Source organism: Hordeum vulgare, chromosome 4H (assembly GCF_904849725.1).
Source record: "Hordeum vulgare subsp. vulgare chromosome 4H, MorexV3_pseudomolecules_assembly, whole genome shotgun sequence".
In the NCBI taxonomy this organism is placed as follows: domain Eukaryota; kingdom Viridiplantae; phylum Streptophyta; class Magnoliopsida; order Poales; family Poaceae; genus Hordeum; species Hordeum vulgare.
Genome location: NC_058521.1, coordinates 304,028,594 through 304,041,635, shown reverse-complemented (window position 1 = coordinate 304,041,635; position 13,042 = coordinate 304,028,594). Strand labels below are relative to the sequence as shown.

The 13,042-nt window shown below is 47.6% G+C and overlaps 1 long non-coding RNA gene across 1 annotated transcript; it reads right to left on the bottom strand.

The window, feature by feature from the left end:
* Nucleotides 1-3,921: 3,921 nt before the first annotated feature.
* LOC123446435 lies at nucleotides 3,922-6,921 on the bottom strand. The gene is made up of 3 exons (XR_006631345.1): nucleotides 6,193-6,921; nucleotides 5,513-5,900; nucleotides 3,922-4,236 (listed from the first exon to the last, which is right to left on the bottom strand). It is a non-coding gene; the product is annotated as an uncharacterized LOC123446435 (long non-coding RNA).
* Nucleotides 6,922-13,042: the final 6,121 nt, after the last annotated feature.

Genomic DNA, 13,042 nt, shown 5'->3' with positions numbered 1-13,042 from the left:
GTTTGTGTGAATTGTCATGCCGTGACTTGCATGTATTCAGCTGCTCATGCATCATTGGTGTTGTGAATCGTGTGGTGAATTCCATGTGTTGATTTGTGTTTCGGGTTTGCTTTGTCTCGATAGAGTTCTGCAGCGTGCCGGATTGTGAGGACCCGTTCGACTACGTCGGTTTGTCTGCTTCACGGAGTCATTCTTCTTCCAAGCGGGATCTCAGGCAAGATGACCATTTCCCCAGATACCATTACTATCATTGCCATGCTAGTATTACCGTTTCTATCGATTATGTCTCGTTGCCTACCACATGTTAAATACTAGCCTCTCAACAATGCCATGAAAACCATCAACCTGTTCAACCTAGCAAACCACTGATTGGCTATGTTACTGCTTGCTTAACCCTGTGTTAGCGTTGCTAGTTGCAGGTGCAGTTGCTTCCATGTGAAAACATGGGTTCCTTGTTATATCACCATATTTAAATGCTATTTAATTTAATGCACCTATATACTTGGTAAAAGGTGGAAGGCTCGGCCTTTCTAGCCTGGTGTTTTGTTCCACCTTTGCCCCCTTAGTTTCGGCTACCGTGTTATGTTCCATAATTGAGCGCTCCTAACACGATCGGGGTTGTTATGGGGACCCCCTTGATAATTCGTTTTAGATTAAAGGCGGGTACCGAGGGACCACCAGGAGGGGTGTGACGACCCAAGGGCTTCATGGGCTGTGAGAGGAGTCAAACCATCCCTTGGTGGGCTGGCCAAAGCCTACCCTAAGGGCCCATGTGGCTGGAGTGGAAGGATAAGGAAAAAAGCCAAAGGTGGAAAGAGTTTCCAAGTGGGAAGGAAGGAATGCTAATCCTACTAGGACTGGAGGAGGACTCCTCCTCTCCTCCGCACTTCGGCTGAACCAAAGGGTAAACCCTAGGGCGCCGGCCTCCCTCCTCTCCTCCTATATATACTAGAGGTATTAAGAGTTTTTGGACACACAGAAATCAGCCACTGTTGCCTCTATCTTGCTAGATCTGTTTCTCCTCTAGTCTAGTTCGGCAGTGCTTAGGCGAAGCCTTGCTGGATTAATTCACCACCACCACCACCACCACGCCGCCGTGCTGGAGAACACATCTACCTTGCCGCCCCTCTTGCTGGATCAAGAAGGTGGAGATCGTCATCACGCTGTATGTGTGCTGAACGCGGAGGTGCCGTCTGTTCGGCACTAGATTGGGATGGATCGTGACGGAATCGTGGGACGGATCATGATGAGATCGTGGGACGGGCTGCGATTTGGATCGTGAAGATGTTCCACTACATCAACCATGTTATATACGCTTCCTCTTAGCGATCTAGAAGGGTATGTAGATTCATTCTCCCCTCTCGTAGATGATCATCATCATGCATAAGTATTGCGTGTGCGTAGGATTTTTTTTGTTTCCCATGCAATGTTTCCCAACAATGAGTACCGTGAGAAGTTCCGATTCAAGGTCATGCAAAGAGATCATGTGATCACCTAGGCTGATTCCAAGGAAGGGTTCCATACGGCCCACATTCCTTCAGGAATCATGGCTATGGAGAAGCGAGAATTCCGAGCGCTGAAGCAAGGAAGTGGATTTGTTAAGGAGTACATGTAGAAGTTCAACCTAGTGTCGAGGTATGCCCATGAAGATGTTAGCACTGAGGCAGCCAAGATAGAATGCTTCATGGAAGGACTCCAACAAGCCCTCTAGTATCAGCTCGTCGTCTGTGACTCCTGGACTTTCTTTCACCTGGTGAACAAGGCCATCATGCTCGAATACAAGCGCCATGCCATGCAAGACACTCACAAGTGCAAGATGATCAGCAAGGGTAGTTCCAGCAACCAGAAGCCTCACCCCTCGCATCCAACTCCAGCTAGGCCAACCCATTAGCCTTAGCATTCCATGACTTTTGCACCTCGTCTCAGCTACCAGCCTCAGTGGTATGCCAACCCTAGGCCACCTTACAACAACCCCAATAACAACACTAGTGGCAAGAACAACAACTATGGTCAGGTTACTTGCTTCGGATGTGGTCAGCCCGGGCACTACTCGAAGTAGTTCCCCAACAAGAAGCCCGATTCAGCGCACCCCAATGCGCCAAACCAGGGTCAAGGTCGTAGAGCATCGCCAAGGAACCAAGCTCCCCGCAACCAGCCCAACAATGGAAAAGGTCATGTGAATCACGTCTATCGGAATCGGGGCTTCGCACAGCCAGAGAGATTCGAACTTTGGGGTGCGCTCGCTCTCCAACCCTGTCCTACCTCACAGCTATGTTGCGACTCTTCGATGGCTCGAGCTAAGGGAAGCGAATAAGGACACGCCAGTAGTTTACCCAGGTTCGGGACACCTTGTGGTGTAAAACCCTACTCCTGCTAGTATACATTGTTTGAGGTGGAAGACGAGTACAAAGGCGGGTTATTGCCCTAGCAAAGACTATTGGGGGTCGAACCCTGCTCCAGAGGATGGGCCTCTCTCTTTATACTGTCCTTGGTCCTCTTCCCTGAAAACACACTCGGCAGGAAGGGTTGCCACAATGGCCGTTTTGTAAGGGGACAGGACTGCGGCCCGCCCTGACATAGGTCGTCTTCCCTTGCAAAAGCCCTTCTCCATGATGCGCTCGTGCACTCGGGGGTGACCTCCGCCCTGCCGAGCCCCCAGCTTTGGACCTCTAGAATCGATCGAGAAACCTTTGGGGGTTGCTTTGGGAACCTGCGGCTAGATCGGCTCCCTTAGCACCAAAGAGGAAAGCTTCTCTGTCCGCCCTGCTCGCACCAGCCCTGGTGCCATGTAGCATGGTTCATGTGACCCATGTGCGGAGGTTGGACCGTGCAATCTCGGCAAGCCACCCTCGGTAAGTCCATCCCTCGGGGAGGAATGTTGGGAGGCCTCTCCTTGATGCGAGCCTCGTGGGAAACGACCTAGGGGGGTCTCAATGATTGGCCCCTCACGGGGAGGGACCTCATGAGGGCCGGGCCCATGGGCCTTAAGGGGAGCATTCCCTGGGCCCTCGGCCACAAGCAAGCGGGCCTGGGTACCCTTGGTCCCACAACCCCTACAGTAGCCCCCGAGCCTGCGGTGTTTACGACCCGATAATCGGGGGGGGGGGGCAATACGGTGCGGGCTAGGCCGAACGCGTGGCGCACTACGGGATACGGGGCATCCTGCCTTTTTGTAGTGCTTCGGCAGCCTCCCCAGCTAACATAAAGCAAGCACGCGGGGTGGAGCCGTCATTACTCACCCCCACGCCATTCCCACCTTTCTGTGTCTTCTTCCTCCGCACAAGGACGCGCAAGATCCAATCTCCGAGCGAGTCACCTTCTCGCCCCTCTTGCAGCTCCGGTCAATGAATGGCGTCTATCGTTAAGAAAGTGAAGGCCACGGCTTCCGCCGTGAGCCCTGCTTCTATCGGGCATCCCCTCATGCCCTCCCGTATCTCCAAGGTGGAGGACCTGGACCTGGTGCTCTCGCTAGTGGCCCATGACATGAACAAGGGGGGAGTGACCGCCATCTAGCTGGGCTCAATAGCGTCGACTAGCTCGTGAAGACTGACCACCCCTTCTTCCTCCACAGCATTTATCCGGGGCTGGTCTCGTTGTTCTCTGATTTGTTCTATGCCATCCTTTCGCATTACTAGATGAGAGCCCTACAACTTCGGCACAACTCTGTCCTACTCCCTGCTATCTTCAACTTTTACTGTGAGGCCTTCGTGGGCGTGAAGCCCTCGGTGGCGCTCTTTCGTCACTTCTTCAGCTTGCAGTTCACCACCCAGGGCTAGTGTTCCGCGTGTGTCTCCTTCATAAAAATCGTTGGCCCAGGCACCCACCTGACGGCCGGGAAGAAGGTGTAAGGATACTGGCACCAATGGGTGTTCATGGACGCGCGCCGGGAGAGCCCACTCATGGTGGCTCTATGGCAACTGGTTTTTCAAAAAATCATTTCGAGAAAACAGGACTTTGTGTTCACCAGCCCTGGGACTACTGTTAGCTGGTGTACACTCACTTGATACAGAAATCCCAAGCAAATTACAAAATCTGGGTTACAGGACTATGAAGGTCTACTGGTTTGGACAAAAGTCTGAGGATGACGGCGGAAGCGACTCGAGGAATCTCCGGTGCCCATGGGACTCCATTCCCACAGGAACAACTAACCTGGATAAATTTCCTATCTCACGAGGCTTCCATCCTCGACTCCTAGATCTCCAGGGTTGATGACATTGTGCTCCTCTCCAATGTAATCTGGCCAAGACAATAGCCAAGGACAAGCCAGTGAGTACTGTGAATGTACTCGCAAACATCGACAAAAAGGATAAGTTAAAGCAGGTGAGATGCATGCATAAATCACTTAATAAACTTATCCTTCCATGAGAATTAATTCGTGGATGAATTTATGCAGATAAATCAATTCCACCAATGTTGTATAAACAAGCAAGGATGGGTAATAATCAATTATAAGCTTGTCGATCGGGCGTCTGAGGTGACACCTCGGAAAGACAAGTAACACAAGCCACAGTCGGTCGTCGAAGCGTCACCACATTAAGGGCTTATAGTTATAATAAACATGCCGCAGTCGGGCGTCTAAGTGACACCACATAAAGGGCTTATATTAATAATAAACATGGCGCACTCGCGCGTCTAAGCGACACCACATAAAGGGCTTATATTAATAATAGACATGCCACAGTCGGGCATCTTAGAAACACCCCATAGAAGTCTTATATTAATAATAAACATGCCGCAAATGGGTGTCTTAGCGACACCAGATAAAGGTCTTATATGAGACAATAATAAATATTGGATATCGAGGAGGTAGAACCGTCCTAGGGATATCCAACAATCATAATCATAGGGGTTAGTCCACAGTAAAAATAATAGTATGATCATCCACCATATTTCATGATCAGTCTCACGATTTCGTTAACTACCTCCAAAGACAGACACTCAGACCAACACTTGACTAGTCAACCAGTCGACCTTCACCGTGGACACAGCTACTCGAACAATTTTGACTGTACAGAGGGTGTACTCTTTACCCATAGCCCGCGGGTTTCAATAGTCACTCGGACTAATCCCGTGAATGCTATTTTAGAAGTAAACTATCAGAACTAGCACACACCCATTTTACCACCGCGAAGACCTGACTCACCAGGACTACGCTGCCATGGAAAAACGGTAAGACGGGGAGACTCCAACCTCGACTAGCATGGGATCAAATTTATATCGCGTGATACAAGGGAAGGGCCATTCCCTCTCGGTCCTAGACCGGAACACCCATGCCCCCTGACAGGATGACTGGATTTAGTCCAGGGCCATGGATACCTTCATCCCGACCTCTCTACTTGGTGTGTACCTGGTAAAAGGGTTACGACCTACTAGACCATATTCCCTTTCGGGAAGACCTATGGAAGCACAAAAGCTAAGGTGATACACAGACAAGATTCGATCTATGGTTGACTTAGGAGGTTTAAGTTTTCCTGCAAGGGTTAGTAACACATGATTTTGCTGAATGGTATACCTCAGGGTTACCACCATCACGCCCCGACATGCCTTCACTGACCACTCTCGTCCCACGAGATGTCGGTCCGATGGTCTCATACTCTCGACGACACACCTTCCTCCGAGGTTGTCCAGACTAGCATGGCATACGAGGCATGAGTTAGTACCCACTCAACTTTGCATCACATGTATTCAGTAACAAACAGAATTTTCATTACAAGTATTTATGCAAGCATGATCTTGTGTGGGGTTTTTATAAGCATAATAATACCACGAAGTCCATTTCATCACAGCAAACATTACACAAGCCAAACAAACTAGGGTTCAAGATGCTTGCCTTTGGAGTTGAGGAGGGTGGTGTGCACCCCAAAAATCTTGAAGTAAGTCTCCTCTCTCCAAAATCGTATCTTGAAAATATTAAATTAACGAATAATTTCAAAACAACACATAATAGTTGTTTAAAAAATATGAAATAAATTTGCAAATAAACTAGAGGTTATTTTAGAGAGGTAGGAAAAAGTATCACTCCATTTGGAGTTTTCTTTGACACGTTATAGCCACACAAAGATTTTGTCAAATCTGCATTTTTAAATGAGTTATAAAATAAAATGTCTTGGTGCGGAATACACTTTCCATCAAATAAAACACATTCACAGAAAGGTTACAATCCATTTATGTTTTACTAGAAAGAAAACGCACCAGGTTCTCCCCCAATCGGGGGCTTGGCTTGCTCACCGACAGGCGGGGCTCACCTGTCTGGTTCCTCTCCTACCTCCCACGCGCAGGAACAGGGTCACGGGCGGGCTCCGGTGATGCTTACCGGCGCTAGGGGACGTCTCTCCTAGTACTCCGCACACATGTGTGCTCAGGGGAGAGAGCCTCACCCCGGGGGAGTGGAGAGAGACGTCGATACGGTCTGCATTTCACGCAGCTGCGGCAATGGTGGCCGGCGGCTTCGCCGAGAAATGGGCTCCTTCCATGAGCTCTCTTCGGGTGGTGAGAGGAGGGGAATGAGCTTCCGGGGCCTTCTAAGGGCTTCTGAAGAAGAGGGCCAGGGGAGGGGGCTACTAAGAGAAAGGAATTTTGGCCGGCACCGGTAGCGGCACTCTCACTGGGCCTTAAATAGCTGTGGTCGAGTCAGTTAGCCGGGCTCCCGGATAAGCTCGACGGCGGCAGACTCTGGCAACAGTAGGGGAAGCAGCAGAACGCACCAGGGGCAGGGATAAGAGGGTGGCGCAGGGGAGGGGTCCAAGGACGGGTGGCACGCGGAGGAGGTTTGGACGGCGCTAGCTGCAGCAGGGGCAGAAGTGACTGGCGGCTACCCGACAAGGGGGCTTGCTGCGACGGTGGTGCAGGGTTACAAAGCACGGCCAGCGCCTCTGGGGGCTAGCAGGGGACGAGGATGTGTCTTTTCGGGCAGGGAATGACCAAAGCGCGGGGTAAGAGGAGACGCGGTGACTCGGGCGCGTTGACAACATAAGGCACGCTCTGGGCACGCTCTTGGCACGTGCCGAGGGTGTTTGACATAATGCCAACACACACAAGGATTCTCCTAAGCTGCTAAGACTTAACGGGTTTAGGTTATGGGTTAAGGCAAAGTTGCTGGACAAGGTGGCTAGTGAAGTGGGGCAACTCCACAGTGCATATCAAAGCTCATGCCAAACCTGGCCATGAACCATATGTGCTTGATGAAATGCTAGAGGCTTCAAATGTGTTTTACTACCAACCAAAATTTGCAGATCACACTCTCTTTAGGTTTTAGCAAAGATGGCACGGTTGGTTGGAGAAAAGGAGAAAATGGTTAGTGTAACTTTTGGAGAAAACCTATTCTAGATAGAATCTTGGGGGCATTAAAAATGGGCTAAAAATATTCCAAAGGGCCTCATCTCTGGACCTTAAGTGTTTGGTGGAGTGAAATACCAGCAGTAAAAATATTATGGGCATTGGAGTAATTAAAATAAAGGTTGTAGTACAAATCATCAAACTAGACCAAAATAGAGAAAAGGTTGTTTTGCTAAATTTTTCCAAAGCACATAGTTGGGTTTTTGCATAAAAGTGGATCTCATGCATCACTTGACATTCCCAAAGTTTTCTAGAATTTTTTAAAGATTGTATACAAAGGTTGTAGTGCAAGGACGAGAACAGGAAATAAGTTAATATGCTCAAATTTTCCAAAACACTTGGCTAAGTTTTTACAAAAATACGATCCACGGACATCATAGGTCATCTTCAAGTTTTTCTAGAATTTTTAGAAAAAGTTATGAAAAGGTTGTAGTGTAAAACAGCCCCTTAAAGGAATTAAAATCCATTTTGAATAAGTGGAAACTTGGAAAAAATATATAAAAAGCCTTCGAGTGAATTCTTCAACAGAAAGGATTTTTTTTATGTAAGCACTCATGTCCCAATTTTTTTTCAAAGGCTACTACTTGGAGAAGAAATCTTTGTAATTAGAAGAAAAGAGTGGTTGTGAAATCAATGGAAAACCAGAAATTAATGATTTAAACCAACATGGTCAAAATTTAAAGAATATCCCCATTTGATTTAAATAGAGGATTAAAATGGTCTCAAGCAAGAACTCAAGTACTCAATGATCTTTTGTAAAAATGCCACTTGAAAAAGGAATGTTTTTGGAAAGAGGTTTTGAAAAGAGCTATGAAACAATTTATTTCTCAAAAAAATATTCTAGGAAATATTTTAATTTATATAAGTATGATTAAATTTTTGGGGTGTGACAGACACTACCCCCTTAAAAATAAATCTCGTCCCCAAGATTTGCTTAGGGAAAGAAAATAATCCACTCACGAAAACATAGTGCACGGTCATAAAATTGCAGACGCAAACAAATCAATCATATAGCACATGGTCACTCATATGCAGGTGCACACAGAACAATCTTAATTTACACTTTTACTCATATCGCATCAAGAAAGCATACGACTGAGCTAACGCACACTCCGAGGGCGGTCAACAAGGTACAGCAAGGGGTTCCCGAGAAAATATTCTCGGTCGGGGAAAACACATTCTACTTTTCCTAGAAGGAGTCCGGCGAACGTGTCCCCTTTGGTGTGGCAACAATGGCGTACTAAGGGAAAATTTGGCAAATCTTCCAACAGTAAGGGTGTGGAAATCAATCCATTGACTGTTGAGTCAACACTCTTGGTGATGACATACATGACAAGGGTGGTCACACATGGGTTGCTCTTTATTGGCTTGCGAGGAAACGCGGTCTCTATTGTGGGGTTGCATCAAGAAATCCCGGATGAATTTTATGGGCAGTCATGGGAGGGACTAGTCCCGGGGAAGTGCACTCGGTGAGAAGTGCTAGGATAGGTCATAGGGGTGGTCTCATTAGGGTGCCTGGTCTAGGAACACAAAGTATGACCCTAGTTTGGCCTGGTTTATGGGGGTTGTATCTCTATTGTCAACTCCCAAGTGGCACATCACTCGGGTGGCTGGTTTGGTGGCTAGGTGGTCACACCCAAAAATTTAAGGCAACGTCGTCTTGTCGATACTGGTCATGCAATGATACGATGAAAGAAAAGGCGGGCATGCATCCTACAATTTTTATTTAAGGTAGATTTAATACGACACACTAACACAATGTTACCAGACGGCTTTGCCACTAGGTCCAGACAGCTACTCTGACGGGTTCGCTTTGCCTTCGCTGGCCTCTAAGCAGACGTGCTGAGTAGCCAATAAGGCTCCTCAGTTTTGTCATAGCTCCAGGGTCAAGTGGGCCATGGAACGAGGCTGCAGGGTTGTGGTGGTGACGACGTCTCGGACATCGCGCCCTTAGCACATCTTCATTGCAAAAAGCATCCAAACTGTGATGAAGCTCCATCGGGGTCATGGTTGGGTTGGCCATCATAAAGGCTGGGGCACACCTCACGGGTCTGATAGGTCTCCCAATTAATACAAGCTGGTTGCTGGAGGCGGTTGCAGTTCTAATGCTTGCCCAGGCCTCGCGAGCAAATGACATGCGGTTCATGACCAGATCTAAGGTGAGCTGATCGATCAGTGCCTCCTGCGCTCTCAAATAGCATACAACTTGCACCAACGCAGGGTCTGCTTCAAGGTCTTCGCTGGCGAATTGGGTTGGACTACCATAGCCTTCATGACTAGGATAGTAGCAGAACGGTCTGCTATTCATCCATGGCGACAAATCTCGTAGCTGGACTATAGCCTCTCGGGCTGCGAGCTGACGGGCTTGCGCTTCGCTTGTGGATGCTCTACCAGTGAAATGGTAAGGGCAATCCAGCAAGGAACACTCTCCATAGATGAGCACCGAGGCCCAGAAGTGACGAGTAAAAGCACTCGCAGGTTCCTCATGCACAACATATACAGTTGGGGTTCTTCTATGCCAAAAACTTGCCAGTTGAGGTCAGCGAGGATGGGTACGAAGTCTCCATGCTCGGATACGGTGGTCTCGTTGCAAAGAATGCGACCAGGCATCTTGTTGGCCTAGGGTTTACTTGGGTGCGGGTCTCAAGGTTGCGTTTTGCTGGGTTGAGCCAAGGCTCTACTATATAGGCTAGGGAGTCTTCCATCGCACGCTAGGGAGTGCGACACTCCGATGTCGGTCATAGGCACAAATCTTAAGGGCTGGGCTAACAGGTTGGCAACCGATTGACAAATGGTGTCGGATGGTCTCGGTGGTTGGCTATTGGTTAGGCTAGGTTGGGTTGTGGATATATAAATATCTGGGTTAGGGATAGCGACCTGGCTAAGATAGGTTTAGCCAATGGTCAACCTGGCTCTGATACCAAGGTTTTGGCAACCGGTTATTCAGAAAATAATTTCCAGAAAATAGTGTTGGAAATATACCCGAGAGGCAATGATAAAATAGTTATTATTATATTTCCTGTTTCAAGATAATCGTTTATTATCCATGCTATAATTGTATTGAATGAAAGCATAGATACATGTGTGGATATATAGACAAAACAATGTCCCTAGCAAGCCTCTACTTGGCAAGCCAGTTGATCAAGGATGGTTAAGGTTTTCTGACCACACGCAAGTGTTGTAACTTGATAACTAGATCACATCATTAGGAGAATCATGTGATGGACTAGACCCAAACTATGAACATAGCATGTGATCGTGTCATTTGATTGCTATTGTTTTCTGCGTGTCAAGTATTCATTCCTATGACTATGAGATCATGTAACTCACTGACACCGGAGGATTACCTTGTGTGTATCAAACGTCACAACATTACTGGGTGACTATAAAGGTGCTCTACGGGTATCTCCGAAGGTGTCCGTTGAGTTAGCATGGATCAAGACTGGGATTTGTCACTCCGTGTGACGGAGAGGTATCTAGCGGCCCACTCGGTAATACAACATCACAAACAAGCCTTGCAAGCAATGTGACTCAAGTGTAGGTCACGGGATCTTGTATTACGAAACGAGTAAAGAGACTTGTGGGCAACAAGATCGAAATAGGTATATGGATACCGACGATCGAATCTCGGGCAAGTAACATACCGAAGCACAAAGGGAATGACATACGGGATTATATGAATCCTTGGCACAGAGGTTCAACCGATAGGATCTTCGTAGAATATGTAGGATTCAATATGGACATCTAGGTCCCGCTATTGGATATTGACCGAGGAGTGTCTCAGGTCATGTCTACATAGTTCTCGAACCCGCAGGGTCTGCGCACTTAAGGTTCGATGAAGTCTAGTATAGTTGAATTATATGTGTGGTTATCGAATGTTGTTCAGAGTCCCGGATGAGATCACAGACGTCATGAGGGTTCTGGGAATGGTCCGAAAACGAAGATTGATATATAGTATCGTTTTATTTGGTCACCGGAAAGTTTCGGGCATTACCGGCAGTGTACCGGGAGTGACGAATGGGTTCTGGGTATTCACCGGAAGGGTCCCACCCACCCAGGAGTGAGCCTAGTGACCCTAGGGTGGTGCACCAGCCCTTAGTGGGCTGGTGAGGCCAGCCCAATAGGTCTGTGGCGCCACAAGTGGAAATTACCAAAAGAAAAGAAAAAACAAGGAAAGAGGGAGGTGGGAAGGAAGGAGGGGACTCCTTCCCCCAAACCGAATTGGGGTGGGAGTCCACCTCCTCCCACTCGGCCGGTGCCCTTGGGGCTCCCTTGAGCCCCAAGGCTAGCCCCTCCCCTCTTCCTATATATATTGGTGGTTTAGGGCTTTTTGAGACACAACTTTGCCACGTGTAACTCAAACCTATACCACGTAGTTCTTCCTCTAGATCGGATTTCTACGGAGCTCAGGCGAAGCCCTGTAGGAGTAGTTCATCACCACAACCGGAGCGCCGTCACGCTGCCGGAGAACTCATCTACTTCTCTGTCTCTCTTGCTAGATCAAGAAGACTGAGATCGTCATCGAGCTATACGTGTGCTGAACATGGAGGCGTCGTCCGTTCGGCGCTAGATCGGAACGGATCGTGGGACGACGATGATTTGAATCACGAAGCTGTACCATGATGTCTACGACGCAATCTTCTCCTTGTAGACATTGTTGGGCCTCCAAGTGCAGAGGTTTGTAGAACAGTAGCAATTTTCCCTCAAGTGGGTGACCTAAGGTTTATCAATCCCGGGAGGCGTAGGATGAAGATGGTCTCTCTGAAGCAACCCTGCAACCAAATAACAAAGAGTCTCTTATGTCCCCAACACACCCAATACAATGGTAAGTTGTATAGGTGCACTAGTTCGGCGAAGAGATGGTGAAACAAGTGCAATCTGGATGGTAGATATAGGTTTCTGTAATCTGAAATTACAAAAACAGCAAGGTAACTAGTAACAAAAGTGAGCACGAACGATATTGCAATGCGTGGAAACAAGGCCTAGGGTTCATACTTTCTCTAGTGAAGTTCTCTCAACAATGATAACATAGTTGGATCATATAACTAGCCCTCAACATGAAACAAAGAGTCACTCCAAAGTCACTAATAGCGGAAAACAAACGAAGAGATTATTGTTGGGTACGAAACCACCACAAAGTTATTCTTTCTGTTCGATCTATTCAAGAGTCCGTAGTAAAATAACACGAAGCTATTCTTTCCGTTCAATCTTTCATAGAGTTCGTACTAGAATAACACCTTAAGATACATATCAACCAAGACCCTAATGTCACCTAGATACTCCATTGTCAGCTCAAGTATCCGTGGGCATAATTATACGATATGCATCACACAATCTTAGAATCATCTATTCAACCAACACATAGAACTTCAAAGAGTGCCCCAAAGTTTCTACCGAAGAGTCAAAACGGTAGCCAACCCCTATGCATAGGTTCCCAATGTCACGAACCCGCAAGTTGATCACCAAAACATACATCGAGTACTCACATGAATCCACGTGTGCCAACCCATATGCATAGGTTCTCAATTGTCACAAACCCGCAAGTTGATCACAACAGATAGACACGTGCAAGACATACATCAAGTGTTCTCAGAGACTCAATCCGATAAGATAACTTCAAAGGGGAAACTCAATTCATTACAAGAAGGGAGAGGGGGAGAACATCATAAGATCCATCTATAGTAGCAAAGCCCACGGTACATCGAGA